The sequence below is a fragment of the Manacus candei genome, unplaced genomic scaffold (assembly GCF_025592945.1).
Source record: "Manacus candei isolate 608988 ecotype Guabito, Panama unplaced genomic scaffold, ASM2559294v1 h1tg000034l, whole genome shotgun sequence".
Taxonomy (NCBI): Eukaryota; Metazoa; Chordata; class Aves; order Passeriformes; family Pipridae; genus Manacus; species Manacus candei.
The window spans coordinates 14,348,982-14,364,200 of record NW_026138082.1 but is presented as its reverse complement, the minus strand read 5'-3'; the positions used below and the strand labels follow the sequence as shown (position 1 = coordinate 14,364,200).

Sequence of the window (15,219 nt, the reverse complement as noted above, 5' to 3'; positions counted from 1 at the left end):
AGCATTAAATAGTCATAGGAGCGTTGTGTGCTGCCAGCTTGATTCCCAGGCTGCACCTATTTCCAGTCGTGATTAGGAAGAATTAGCGCCCTGATGAACTCTCCTCCCTTCCCACCCTTCCTTTTGGGAATGATGCATTAAGAGCAGAGCAGCAGAGAATAGCTGCAAGGGAGACCAGGAGACCAGAGATCCTCTTTCCTGGGAGGCAAATGAAGTTCCTGGAGCACATGCATGGGGTGATGGGTACGGAGTTCGATGGAAAAGGCACCCTCCTGCAGTCTCAAGTATTCAAGCACTGCCTGTTCCAGCCTAAGGCCAGCCCTCATTGTTGCCAGCCATTAGCACATCCACATCTATTTTCTTTGGATTAGGGTCAAAAGCAGCCCCTGGAATAGGTAGCATAAGTGGGGGTAGGGTAGAGGAGGGAGGAAAGGCCAGGCTGGACCAGCTCAGTGGTGCCTGCCAGTGCTTTGGTGCCAAATGAACCTGGATGCAACGTTCCACTCTCCGTCCCAGAAGTCCCTTCTACCACCAGTGCCTGGTAGTGGAGCCGTAGCCTTGTGGGTCCAACTCCAGCAGTGGTATTCTCTGAGGAGCAGTCGCAGTTGCATGCAATTCCATTGGGTTTAATATTTTTCCTGAAGCTTGGAAAAGTAACTGAAAAGAGTAAATAAAAACAACTGTCTGTCTGTGTGATTTCACAGCTAGAGCAACCAACTACATCTTACTCTCTCTGGCATTTACCAGGAGTTTTTATGCATATGTTGAAGAGAAGAGAATTTGCAGGAGTGCCCCAGGTGGAGTTTAACCAAACAGGAATGAGCAGAGTCCGACCTTCTAGCCATTCTTCAGGCCAGTCAGACATGGAGCAACATGGGTCTGAAAGATGCATTGCTGCCTTTGTTGGAGATGCACTGGGAGAGGGGCTGTTGCTGTGGACTGTCAGATAAGGCCCAGCAAGCAGCTAAGAAATGGCTTCCAGCCCAGGTTTCTTGCCCAAATACTCTGGTCATCAAATGGAGTAGAAGTGCCTGCAGCAAAGGGCTGCAGGGCTGTGCCTTGCAGAGGGACTGCAAGGTTACATTCCAGAATTTCTTCAGCTTCTCTAGGAGTTCATATTGTCTCCATCACTGCTGCCTTTCTAAAGTGAGAAGTGAGAGGGAAAGGCAGATTGTGAGAGAAGGGTACATGAGAAAGAGAAGAGCTGGATGCCCATGCAAAACTGCAAGAATTAAAAGTGGTGGCTCTTAAAGCTTGTGTAAGACCCATACAGCATTTCCAGGCCTGGCAAAGCAGTCAGGCAAGCTCTGGCTCCTCTTGCGAGAGCAGTCAGGAGCAGAGTGGGACTCTCCCACAAGGGAGCCCTGGCAGGCTGTTGATTAACCTGTTGGTGTTGAGAAGCTAAGTCAAATACAAGTATTAAACTGATTATTCATATTCCACTCTCTTCACTGTGGGAAGATTTTGGGGTTATGTTTATGGGCCATACAGATTGTCAGAGTGAATTTAATTAGCAAGAGAAATCCAAATGGAACAATGACTGGTAATTGTTGCTAATGATGCAAGTGTATTATACCAGCTTAGATGAAATATTGGGTTGCAAGCAGCACTGAAAGGCAAAGGAATATTTACAGTAGTACATAAAACACTACAAGTCCTTACCTCACTGCTCTCAGGTGTGGTTGAGCTGAGCTCCCACCTGTAAAACAGCAGTGACTTGTCAAATGCTTCCTGGTCTCCACCAAAATAAAATGCTGGAAAAAATGAATGACCTGCCGAGCACCAGTAGGAGAGGTGGTCTGTGTCTGGGCTGAAAGCTATGCCCTGCTTTGCTTTCACTAACACAAACCTCAGCTGCCTACAGAGCTGATTTAAAAAAAAAAAAAAGAACCTCAGCTGCCTACAGAGCTGATTTAAAAAAAAAAAGGACCCTTTTTACTTGCACAGTCTCTGGACTGTGTCTCCAGCCTGGGGGTCAGAGCACCCTGGCTGCCAGCCGTTGGTGCTGCTCTTGGCATTGCCTTTCCAGCTCCACCAAGCAAGTGTGGGGCGGGCCGCCATCCAAATATTTTGAATTCAGTTTGGATCGTGAATTATGCAATACACACAGGCACACACACAAACCCTATTCTATTGTTTCTGCTAAAACAGGTGGCAGAAACAACAGGAGGTGGGCATGTAGATCTTTCTGACTGTACAGTGAGCTGTGCATCTGAATTTGTTGGAAAGATCTGGTCCAGCGCCTGCATTTTTGTTAGCAGTCCCCAAACTAGAGTGCTGATCACTGGCATTCTCAATCTGTGGAAACTGCCATGCTTAGACAGCCAGTGGAGCCGAGACAACTTGTAGCAGTCATGGATTTGGTCCAGTGCCGAGCTTCAGCTCTCATGTGAGATGGCCCTGATCCCATGCCTTGTTTCTCTCCTTCTAGCCTTCAAAATGTTTTGGACTGGTCTTTAGTTCAAGACCTACTTGTTCCTCTGAGGTTTTGTGGTAGGATGGGTTTATAAGAGAGGAATTGTATAGAAATATTGAGAAAGGTGGTTCAAGCTGTAACATTTTGTTACACAAGTTACATGTTTCTTTGGCATTACTATAAACGTAAATGTGATGGGAAGCCTGGACAATTGAAACATTTTCTGCTTATTCATCCTTCCAAATGTGTGTGGGTAACACAACCTGATACAGGCAAAAATGCAGAATCTCCCTTGCATTATTAACATTTTCTGTGGCATGAAAGATGAGAGTTATAATGGACGAGAGTAAGTGTAAGGAAGTGTAAGGAAGAACGAGAGTGATAGTTTTAAGACTTCCATGTCTGCAGAACACTGTATTGTGGACCACAATGTGCAAGTTGGCTGATAAATATCCCTTCATCCTTATGGTGTTGGAGTGTTGGAGATGAAGTTGGACATTCAGCTAAAATGAAAATATTTTAGTCAAAAAAGAAAAAAGTTTATACTAACATTTGCAGAACTTGAATAAAAACAAACAAAGGGGATGGTAAAATCTAATTCAGATACTTTTGTTTGAAATATCTTTTAAGATTCTTCTGAGATAGTTGATGTCTTATAAAAACTCTCAAAATTTCAGCAATAATTTTCAGTATTTTTTTATATAGATTTGGAAAAAATTTTAAAAACATAGAGAAAAGAAACCTTTCCTCTGTGTAGTCCTCTTCCTAATGCAGGTTTGAGTCATTATAATGAGTCCATGATAGGCAATGAGTTCTGCCAAGGACATGTAAGGTTAAAAATTAAAAACCTGTGAAAGTACTCAGCACATTTAATACATTTGAAGGACTTTTATTTGAGGTTTTTTCCAATGACTGGCATAGAAGTTTTTTCATGTATCTAAATTCATACTTAGAAATCCATTTTTCACAGCTAAGAGTGTCATCATAACCTCAATTTTGTCTTACAAATAATGATGAGATTTGACTTTTTCTATGCTTTTATTTCTTCAGGATTACAAATGATTTTTTTTTTATTTCTTTTTGTTCTTCAGCTGTGTCAAGGAATTTTAAAGGTAAACAAAATTTTGCAATTGAAAACAAAATTCCTACACTGTCAGACAACCCTTATTTGAAACACCAGGAGTAAATTGTTTCTTCGCAAATTATTTGCACAAGTGAATACATAAAAAAAATCTCAGTTTTTTTTAGATATTCAAACTCAGTTGAACAAGGTACTGTGGAGACTGAATGTACAACCTGGCATAAAACCTGGTCCAGCTCTGAGCAGGGGGTTGTACCATAGGAGCTTCAGAGGTCCCTTCCAACCCAAATTATTCTATGTTACTAAAATTAAATTTTCTTCACAATTTTTAGTATAGTCTTTCTAGACTTATTGTAATCTAGAGTTTTCCAGATTTGAACACTTTTTTTTTTAATCAAACCCTGGTTCAGAGTTCATTTTTCTCGTCATTATTATCAGTTACAATAAATAAATCTGATATCTTCAACTGGAGGGCTAGGGAATGATTAAAAATTACAAGGAGACCTCTCGGTATCACTTTAACAAGAGTGAACAAATGCTCAAGAGGAATCTTCACAAACCATTTTGCTAATTCACTTACAAATACTGTGTAAGAAGGCATAACAGAACCGACTGGATCATATTATAACCAAGTTTTATTCTCTAACAGCTTCAATATACTTACAAAAACCTTATGTCTTTATTACCCCAACCCATCACACTGTAGCTAACGTAAATCACCTGGTGTTTTAAATGTACTTTTACAAAGAAATCTCTGTAATGCAAAATTCTCACTTGAAATTATCAATTGATGGATCATTTAAGAATACAAAAATAGGAGAAGTATGGCAGTACAGGTCGAGATGGGCTCTCCAGTATAGAGCTGGACTCTTTCTTTTGCAGTAACTCAGGGAACATGCCATACCATACATATAGTCCCCAGAGTAGTCAAGAAGAATGTAAGTCTTATTTATTCTAGAATCCATGAACCTGCATAAGTGAAAATACTTTGTGTTGTTAAGCCATAGATGAGTCTTCCAAGTTTGTTTCTTTTAGCACGGCTCCTGTGGGTTTTCAGAAGCTACAACTATCTCACCTGTGACTGAGAGTGACCTAGAATGACTCTTTCTGTGTCACAGGCACAGAAAGTTTTTATCAGAAACCTAAAGGACAAAAATTGTAATGACATTTATTGATTCAATGGCTTCCTCACTTTTTTTTTTGGATGTACACTCAATGCTATCCCAAGATGCTGTCCAATGTCAGTGTCCACTACTCCTTTTTGTCCACATGACTTCTCTATTCATTTGCTTTGCTGTGGGTTGATGTTCTGTCTTGTCTATTAATACAGAACTGGAGGAGGCAGCAGCAGGAGATAAAAAACCAGCAGCTATCCAGCTGGGATAGGAGAAATTGTGTTCCCAGCCTGTGAACATGGAAACGTGAGAGAGATCTGTGTCAGAGCAAGATGAGGTTTACAGCTTCTAAATTCCACATCAGTCCTAACACCTAATCTTTGCTGTTGGACATTTGTTCATCTCCTGAAAAACATTGGTTAACCCCCCCCCAATACTTTTTAACGTCATCTCCTGAATGCAATAAACCTTCTTAACATTATTAAATGTGATTATCAAAGAACAAAGAATTTGCCCTACTGTCTTTATGATGTACAATTTACATACTATCCCATCCTTCCAGTACAGGTTGGTAATTTTTAAAGGGCACTAAAATATGATAATAACAAGTATGCTTACTGATGTATTATGAAATGTATCCCATTAGTCACTTTATATCTGAAAGGCAGAAAAAATTTCCACCTAGCAACAGAAAGGCTTTTAGGATTATAAAAAAATATTTGGCAGGCAGTAGGCGTGCTAAACTACGCCAGGAGGAACCCAATTGGAGGTTTCTAGAAACAACAGGAGCATAAATAAGTTGTCATCAGTGTCTCCCACCACAGAGCTGGAAGAAAATTCAAAGCTTTGTGACCTGAAGGAGCTACAGAGAAGCAAAGGGCAGCCTGGTGGCAGCCATGGGCTGGCTCTAGGAGGAACCATTGCCCTCCAAAGCCACGGGGAGAAACATGACAGCAGATACTCCAGCTCACCTGATCCCCTCTGTGCCGTGCTCCTGCTCGTCATGTGGGCCACAAAGACAACACTTCACTTTCTTAGCTTAGAAAAAATGATCTACTACCAAAAATGCCCAATTAAGTGATGGTACTGGTGAGACAGATAGCGAGATTCTTGCTAAGAATTCTTTTTTTCCTTCCTAGATAAGAACATAGCTGGTGCAAGAGATCTTACCATTGGAAAGCAGAACAAGCAGAACACTTTAATTTTGGACACAAGGCAAGCCAGGCAAATGACAAGAACTTTTCCTCTTTATTTATATCCAATGCTGCCTAGAAAATTTTGTTTTCTGTGACTTGTAATTTATTCAGGAATAGAAATGTCCTTGATGGGCCAGGTAAAGTCTTTTTCCAAGAGAACTGTGTTTTAAACACATTAAAATTTTCATTCAATTATTTTCCTTTGGAGAAGGAGATCTTTTAGCAGAAAAGGACTATGCAGCCAGCAAGCCTCCTTGTGTAGCTCAAGAGTGGCCTGCTGAGGAGAAATAGGCAGCAATACTTAATTTCCCGGATGCATCCAAGCTCAGGACCAGGAGGTTCAGAAGGCTTTAGTGAAGATCAGAAATATTTTCTTGCCTCAGCAGGACATGTACCTTAGCTACACAGCACTACATTCCCTACAGTCATCTTAAAATGAGGTGAAGGAGTTGCTTTTTCCCCTTTCTGAAGTGACACCACTTTCATGTCTGATCACAACGAGTAAATGACCAAAATGAATATAAACAGGAAGGACATCGACTGGTTGGAGCAAGTCCAGAGGAAGGCCACCAAGATGATTAGAGGGATGGAGCGAGCACCTCTTCTATGAGGAAAGGCTAAGAGAATTGGACTTGTTCAGCCTGGAAAAGAGAAGACTTCAGGGTGACCTAATTGTGACCTCACAGTACCTGAAGGAAGCCTAGAAGAAAGACGAGGAGAGACTGTTTACATGAGCATGTAGTGATAGAACAAGGGGGAATGGCTTTAAACTAAAAGAGAGTAGGTTTAGATCAGATATTAGGAAGAAATTATTTATTGTGAGGGTGGTGAGGCACTGGAACAGGCTACCCAGAGAAGCTGTTGATGTCCCAAACCTGGAATTGTTTAAGGCCAGGTAGGATGGGGCTCTGAGCAACCCAGTCTAGTGAGAGGTGTCCCTGCCTATGGCAGGAGGGTTGGAACTAGGTGATTCTTTAAAGTCCCTTCCAAACCAAACCATTCTATGGTTCTATGATACTATTGCAAGAGCATAATGAATGCAGATCACCTCTCTGTCTGGCTTCTGGTCCTGGAGGGAGCTGTTTTATTTACAGGACACTCTGCTGCACATTGAAGACCACCAGAGGAAGGAGGCCTGAGAAAGGACAGGCTTTTCCAGCCCCAGCCTTATTGAAGAGGTAGGAGATACACCTGCAGGAGTCAATGTTCCTGCTCTCTCTCCAAGAATCATTACATGGACATTTCTGGATGTCTGTTTGCCAGGAGAAATGGACCACACCCTCAACTGGGACTCACTAACACTCTCCTCCAGGATGGCGTTTGCCTTATTTTATTAGTAGTGAGCGACAGTATTTGTGCTAAACCTTCGTGAAAGGCTCTATGCTGTACAAGAGGGCAGCAGGGTCACTCCAAACTGAGTGTTTGACAACACTGAAAAGCAATGAAATGCTGTCTGTGCCTCCTGCAGCCTGCTCCCCAAATGCCAAGCACAAGTGGCCCAGTGGCACCCCCATGGAGGATGCTAGCGAGCAAAACAGTGCTGGACAGGGGAAAGTGGTGTGCTGCTGGTTATCTGAGAAGACATCAGATGCTTTCTTTCATATTCACACCTACTGGAGAGGGTGCTGGGACTGATAAACCTCTACCTGGAGTAAAACTCTTCCCACCCTTTATGTTAAAGAGAACCCACTTTACTCTAGTTTGGAGAGAAGTCATAAGCTATAATTTGAGGACACCTAAAATGGCTGTGCACTTCCCTTCTGTTCAACCTAGTCTTTGTGTTCCCTATCATGAATTAGGTAAGGCAAACATAGCCAGAGAAAACATGGGCTGAAACCTGCCATCAGAGCTCGGCCCCATCACACAACCAGTGCCTGAGGCTGGAATTCGATCATGAGTGAGCTAATAATAACAACACACAGCAAAGAGCAGAGTACCTTGCTGCTGTTGCTGAAAGCATGAAAAATACCATCTTAATTCAGAGAATTATTATGGCATATTATGGCAGAGCATGCCAATAAATGTGGAGCAAGCTAGAAGTGCTGTGCTATGGTATGTACTCCTATTGCAATAATAAAAAAAATTACCTTCTGAAAACACAGTTTCAGAAAAAGAAAGTATGTTCCGCTGTTCATTCAACAATAAAGACAAAAAAAGCTATGACAACCACAAAATACTCTTTCCTCCAAGTGGGCAAAAAATAAACTAAAATGAGCCAAGTTACTTTTCTGCCACTGAAAACCTGTTAAACGCCCCCACGGCCTGAAATATATTTCACACAAATTATCTGGATCTTTTTCAGATTTGTTTTCATCATTTTTAATATGTCCACTTTATAAAATTTTATTCTTAAAAACAGTAAAGCTCACAGTCAAAGAAACACAGGAACTTCAGAACCTGGTGGCACTTCATGGCTTTCATTTTACCTGGAAGTGAGAAAAAAAACTAAAAACCTTTAAGATATTTCCATGAGCTCAGTTAGGACGCAGTGCTTGCACATGTGTCAAAGTCAGCAGCATAAGTGCAGGACCCATCAGTTTGCTAGGCTGCTTCTTGTGCTGCTCCTTCTGGGAAAGCAGAAGGGGTCTGCAGACCTGCTGGAGGCTCCCTTACTTGAAGTAGGACCTCAGCTTCAGAAGGCCTGAAATCCCTTGCTCCTTGCTGCAAGGGCCTTGGCTTCCCAGCAGACTGGGAACAGTACAGGTGAAGACACTTAGGCATACCATGGGGTTGCTGTCGACTGACATCCCTCAGAGCCATCACTGGTACTCAGCACCACGGCTCCCCAGTGTCAAGTAGAACTCAGGCTGTTCTTTGCTCTTGCATGACATCCCTGTAGCAGAGTGGATAAAGCCAGCATAGTACAGGAGGAGGCTGCACCACCATCCGCACAGTCAGAGCTTTCCACATGCACCCTGGGAGGTGACCTGCATTTCATTTAAGAGCAGCTTATAATTATTATCTGGGGTTTCTTAGTGAAATACTAGAGAAATCCTAAATTCGATTGGGAAAAGATCAGTCTTTTCTGTTTGCAGTTACTTGCTGGAGAGATTATTCTCACGAGCTATAAACCATTCTCCAGCAAGGAAGGAGTGTTTGGGATTTCCAGCGTTAATGCTCCTAAGAAATCATTTGACTGTCACTAATGTTATGTAAATAGATGGTTCATGTTTATACTCTACAAAATGCATTTACAAGAAAAAGGCTGACTAATTCCGAGGTCAGCTTCTAATTCAAGGTTAGTGCTCAACAGTTTTTTTTTCCTTGCCAAATAAAACCACTAAAGGCTAAATTAAAACCATGTGCTCTAACCTACCTTTATGTAGTTACTGATATAAAGAGGGTGGAAGCAATTTTGCTGTCAAATTTAATGCCACTGTCTAAGGAGTGAAGTAAAACATCCTACAGAAGCTTTTGCACAAGGACATGCATCACAAGTGCCTGACCTAGAAGGTGTGAAGTGCTCCAGTACACGAAAGCCACCCTTCAATGACCTATTACTGTTATGGATTAGAGGCTTCATTTCCCAGGAATACATTGAAATAAATAGCGATTTAATCCACAAATTATCCTCTTCATTAGGAAGAGCAATTGGCTACAAGGGGAAAAAAAAAAGGCCAGCAAGTAGACATTTGATTCTTTTTTAGACGTTTGGATATCCCAGTGATGGTGAAAGAGGCTAGGTCCATTAACTCCCTTTGACTCATACTGGATGGTAATATTGAAGATGGCTACCAAATTTCTGAAAACTATCAATTCCAAAGTTTGTACAAGCATTTTATTCTCTCTTCTAGCCATTTGTTTATTACTGCTTAAACATTATCTGGTCTTTAAGGTTTCACTTAAAACTGAAATGAAAACTAAACCCCACCCTTTTTTATTAGCTTCTTGAGTGTAAATAAAGCTTTACCTTCCGGCAGCATCTTCTTAAAACATTTCACCTGGAGAGAGTGGGAGTGAGTGCTCACTTGAGCAGAAAGTCAGTGATGCTGCTCAACTTCTGCCAGACTGGAAGTAGAGTGCAATGTTTCTGTTTAGACTGATGAACGTTTGTCTCCACGTCTCAATCCCCGTGTGTCTAAGAAATATTTGGCCCAGGTCTGTGAATGTGTGTCAGGGTGACAAAAACTCAAGCAGACACAGTGCTTGTTGAGCAATGGGACTGCGGGGGACAGGCAACTAGCTCCCATGCAGAGCCAGCCTGGTCAGGAGCTTCTCAGCTCCTTGGATACTGAGCTAAGGACCCTGCTTGGGGTCATGTAACTTCTCCCACAGATCCCAAACAACACTTCTAGTGCTTACAGCTGCAGACAAAAACCTTCAGTTTATAACTGGAGAATTCAGCTGTGAGGCATTCATCTGCAGAGCCAGCTAGCTCAGAGAGTAGATTTCTTTCTGGCAAAAATCATTGTGGTTATCTGAAGTAATCTGCTAACATTGAAGTATAAAATACAAGTTGGATTATGAAATACATAACAAATATTTGCACTTTATTGCCTCAGTAAAAACAGCCAGTTAATTTGTATTACTACGGTTTCCACCTGTTCCACAGCATCAAATATTTCATCTGTCCAAGAGCTCAAGTGTCCTATTTCCCACAATGTCCAGCTTTCATAATACACTCATACATCACAGTGGCCAAGTGCATAACACAGACTACAGGGGCTGAAGGAAATACAAATAACAGTTAACTGTAGGATATATCTTCAATTTAGTGAAGGCCAGGAAATAAAGAGCATCCATTTATTTAACAGTGCCGGGCAGGAACAGCACGGGCATATGGCAGAGTGCAGGGCTGGGTTTGCCGTGCTTGGCTGTCTGCTTCCACCGAGGTCAGGAAGGCTCCTCTCCCCTACACAGGACTGGAAGGACCCCTGCAGCCCACAGCCAGTCCAGGGTGGAGGTGTCAAATGAGTCTCCCAAATGCTGGGTATTTGCGTTACCTGCAAATGTACCCTGTCCAAAATAAAAATAACAGACGTGGCTCTGGGTTCAAGGCACTGGCTCAGACACTAAACTGAGGCTGAAAACCATTGCCTGAAAATTACTGAATCTGTCCAGAGCAAAACAAAGATCTCACAACTACTATGAAAAATGCTAAGTATTCACTCTCCCAAGAGGATTTCTCAGATGCTAAAGCTTATCTTTCTCTGGTGAAATCTCTCTTATTTCCCAAACCCTCTTCTCATTTCAGGTGTTACATCCATATAGTACCTTTAAACCCAAAAAAACTTAATTTTTTTGCCAAATTGAACTATCATCAAAATGTAAAAAGATCCCTTTTAAATACATGCTCAGATTAGAGGTGGTGACACTAGAAGAACTGCCGTTAGGATCATCTCATATGCAAAATTTTTGTGTCTAAAAGTGCTGACCACACACTTTTATAGTAGGCTCAGTACTGTCTGTAGATCTAACACAGTATCCAGGGATGGGACCCGGCACTGAGTGGGAGTAATCAGAGGGATTATAACCTAACATTGGGCCTGTATAACTTCAATGGTTCACATTGCATCTGTACCCAGATTCTGACTATGACTATAGGGGTAACATGACTTCCATGAGGCAGGATATATCACCTGAAAAGAAAGAGCTTTAGGCTTTTGGATTTAGTGGAGAAATGGTTTTGAGTGGATCAGCCAAGATAGCAATAATTGTCATGAGGTTTAATGTAGCTTGTGCATCTCTCAGTTGCTTAGGGTGGATTTTCAGATATAAGAGTAGGCAAATTGAGAAGACTGTGAAAATAATCCTAGCATAGCTTCCAACAACAGCAGTAAAACTTTTCTGTTGCTAAGAAATGTGAAATTACAAAAAACAGTAATACCAGTTGCTGTAGAACCAACAAAAGCATAAAATATTGTTAGCTGCAGTAATTCATTATACATCATCTGATTAAAAGAACCTGAGAAGTAGCATTTTCCAAGATATGCCCTTAGACAAAATTATATGTTTTGGCAGAAAAGGTCTTCTGTAGTGACACGTACATAGTGAAGCTCTTTGTGTGCTGAGAAAACAATTTAAAAAAACTTTACTGAAGAGAGTATATTTTGGCCACTTTTCAGTAAAGACTCAATCATCTTAAAACACTTCCACAGATTTTTCACTGTTTGACCGGGGATTAATCAGTTATTTGTTTGCATGATTTCAATATGATAATGAAGTAATGTAAGAAATTTTTAAAAAAATAAAATAAAAATCAGATCACAACCAAATTATTTGAATTTCAATACTATCCTTAGTTGGAGATGCCAGTATTAACTTTGGGAGATACTACTTTCTAGAAATCTAATGAAAAATGAGAATGAATGATTGCTGCCAGCTAACTGTTGAAATAATATATATTGCATACCTCCATAATAGATGATCATTTAATCTTCATTTAATCTTGAGGGTTATGCTTAGCTTTCAGTCATTCAGGGGGTTTAATCATCTTTACAAATGTCAGAATTACCATCCTTTGTCAAAGTTCAATCCATGGGACCGATAAGGCATGCTTTCACATAGCAGTTTATATCGTAAAGTTGAAAAATCTTAAAATGTTTTCCAGCTAATAGAAGTTATTTTTGTCCAGTAGCTAAGAATTGCTCAATTGCAATTTTAAAATTCCTTAAGGATGAGAAAGATGATGATGAAGAAAAAATGTTTTCGGTGAGTGAATACTCCTTATCTTCATCTCATGCTGTGCTAAAAGTTTGACTGCTCTAATTTTAAAGCTATCTAATCTTTTATGTGCTAAAGCATATGAAATCATCCATTATTAGAAGTATGAACTACAAGAAGAGTTCATTTATTTGGTGTTATATATAACCTTTATATAAAATGCATTATGTGATTAAAAGTTTTTCATTTAGTAATATTCATTAAGTCTCAAACTTTTCTTTCAGAGAACAAAATTGCTTCAACCTGATTGAGATATTTTATCTGGGGAAAAAAATGAATTACTTTTGTACAAATAGTATAATTGTCAGTGAACAGTTTGACACTTGAATTGGATGTGAATCCTGTGTATAAAGGATGTTCTTTACTGGGAGATCCATTCAAGTGAGTGTACAGGCCTCAGGAGTCTCACACTGGAAAACAGTCACATATTCTTCCTTCAGAAATGCAAGTTTTTAAATTTCTTAGAACATGTGGAATGTGTTATATTCATTTCACTGTTGCATCTGAGGCATGCATGAATATTTTTGTTGTACACACACAATTGGAAAGAGTGCAAAAATCTATTAAAGGAAAACTCTACTTAAGGTTGAGCTTTCAATTTAGAGTGATTTTAATAGTAAGAAATTTTACAAAAGATATGTTTAAGTGTAGGAAAGCAATGCCTATCAGTTTACGAAAAAACTGAAGCTTATCAGCATGGAATGCCACTCTTGAGAGCAGTGGACATTTCCAACATGGAGAAAATCAGACAGTACTTGAAAGGAAAAATAGCTTTCCCCTGAAATGTCCTTTAAAATAATGTTCATAATTCCTACCCAAAACGGTGGCTAATCTGTCCAAGAATTTTGCTTTCAGGATAGATGATTTATTTTACGATGAAAAAACAGTGTAAGCCTGCACTCATGGTTTTAGTTTAGTCCTAGGACTTGGGGGTTTGTTTTTTTGTTTTCAAGTGTCACTAAATCTTTCTCCCTGCTCCTCTGCTGCTAGATTAATTATTTTCTGTGCAAGGGCCCTTCTTTCAAAGTCCTCCATTATTCTGTTTTGACCATACTGGGGAACTTATCCAAGTCAACAAAAAGGCAGCCTTGATCACAGAGGGGCTGTTGATGAAGTGGATGGTTTCATATATTACTGGGGGAGAATTGCCTTAACATCGCCTATTCACACTGCTGTGCCAGGTGCATCCACTTACATGGCTCAAAACGCTGCTACCACCACATCCTCCGCTGCCAAGACCATTATGTGCTCTGAGTGATGGAGCAAGAGGCAGGACTTAGATCTTCTCTGTTGGGAAGCAGAGGGAGAGAGACCGATCTTTGTGTCTCAAAAAAAAAATCTGCTGTAGGGAGCCTTTTAACTCGCTGCGGCTCTGCAACTGTGAGTGCTTTGGAAGAAGATGGGGAGGAAAATAGCAGGAGTTTAGAACAAGACTCTGCTCTGCATCACTGCCTCAAGATACTGTAAAGAGGACAAAGGGAAACTGGGATATAAATAGAGAATGACATTTTCCTTGCATTGTCCACAATGAATACATTTGTACATGAACAAAATCGTTGGAACGAGACAACATGCATGCCTGATGTTGAAGAAAAGCTTGTTTGTGCTTAGTACATTGGAGACATTGTTCGAAAATAGTTCATCCTTTTGTAAATATTGCCTCGGCATTGGTGCCAGGGTCACTGTTGCTTTGCGCTATCAGCTGAATAAGTATCAGTCATGCACATGCTGCTGGGAGAAATTTTAATACGGGCACCAGATTTAAAAGGAGAAAATTATCCTCTTAAGGACTGTCCCCTTCGTTTGTAGTTAATACTCCCTGCTTTACTCTTACTATTCTTTCTTCCAAACTTGCCCTATTTTCTTGCACCTAAAGGGTGTTTCATACGTGTCACCAGGAAATAAAACTTGTCCCATCCCTCAGGCACTGCTAGCGTCTGTATAGAAAGCAGACATCCTTTTCTGACAAAACCCTGGTTGGAGGACATCTTGCCTTTGCTTTTCATCTCCAGTGATACAGCTACAGTAGAGCCAGGCTATGCTCCCTTCTCGTGCAAAGTGGTTAATGTCAGCTGAGCGGCGCCGCGATGGAGATCTTGGCTGTTTGGTTTGTTTGCTTGTTTTCTGGAAAGACATTTATGTGGCAACATTTCTTTTTTTTCTTCAGAAGTTCTGAGAATTCAGCAAAACAAAGACTTGTACTACATACAAAACCAATAATAAAGTATGTTCTGCACTCAGTGAAAGCCTCCTTGTATTCCCTGAGCAGAAGGCAAATATGACGAACAAGATACTTTTGTATTCATCCCCATACCCAGATATTTTGGCAAGATAAACCACAATCTGAAACTACAAAAATTGCAGGAACCTCCAGCATTTCACAGTAGCAGGCAAATACAGATATCCCTCTGACACAGTCAAATAGATGAGGGAAAAGTGAACTCCTGACTTGACCAAAAAGTAGGCAATGGTAAAGCGGAAAATTACACCTTTAAAAAATGCTATGATGTCCAGGCAATTTTGAAAATGTTTCTCTGCCCTAAAAAAGGTATAGTTCAAGTTCAAACAAGATATAGTAGCAGCTATTGTACCAGGCTTACACAGTGTCTGAATATAATGATGCCACACATCCCAAAGATTACTATATTCTGCCGCTCTCTACTTTTATCTCTATGGCCATGGCCCAGGGTTGAAAAGTGGCACTCTTCAAATCAGGCCTCCAAATTTTACAGTCGGAAGTGGGATTTT

At 40.6% G+C, this 15,219-nt stretch overlaps 1 long non-coding RNA gene across 1 annotated transcript; it reads left to right on the top strand.

Annotated features, from left to right (window-relative positions):
- Positions 1-6,266: 6,266 nt before the first annotated feature.
- On the top strand, positions 6,267-12,437 carry LOC127473158 (uncharacterized). Its single transcript, XR_007905298.1, has 3 exons — positions 6,267-6,592; positions 6,903-6,986; positions 12,383-12,437. It is a non-coding gene; the product is annotated as an uncharacterized LOC127473158 (long non-coding RNA).
- The last annotated feature ends 2,782 nt before the right edge of the window (positions 12,438-15,219 follow it).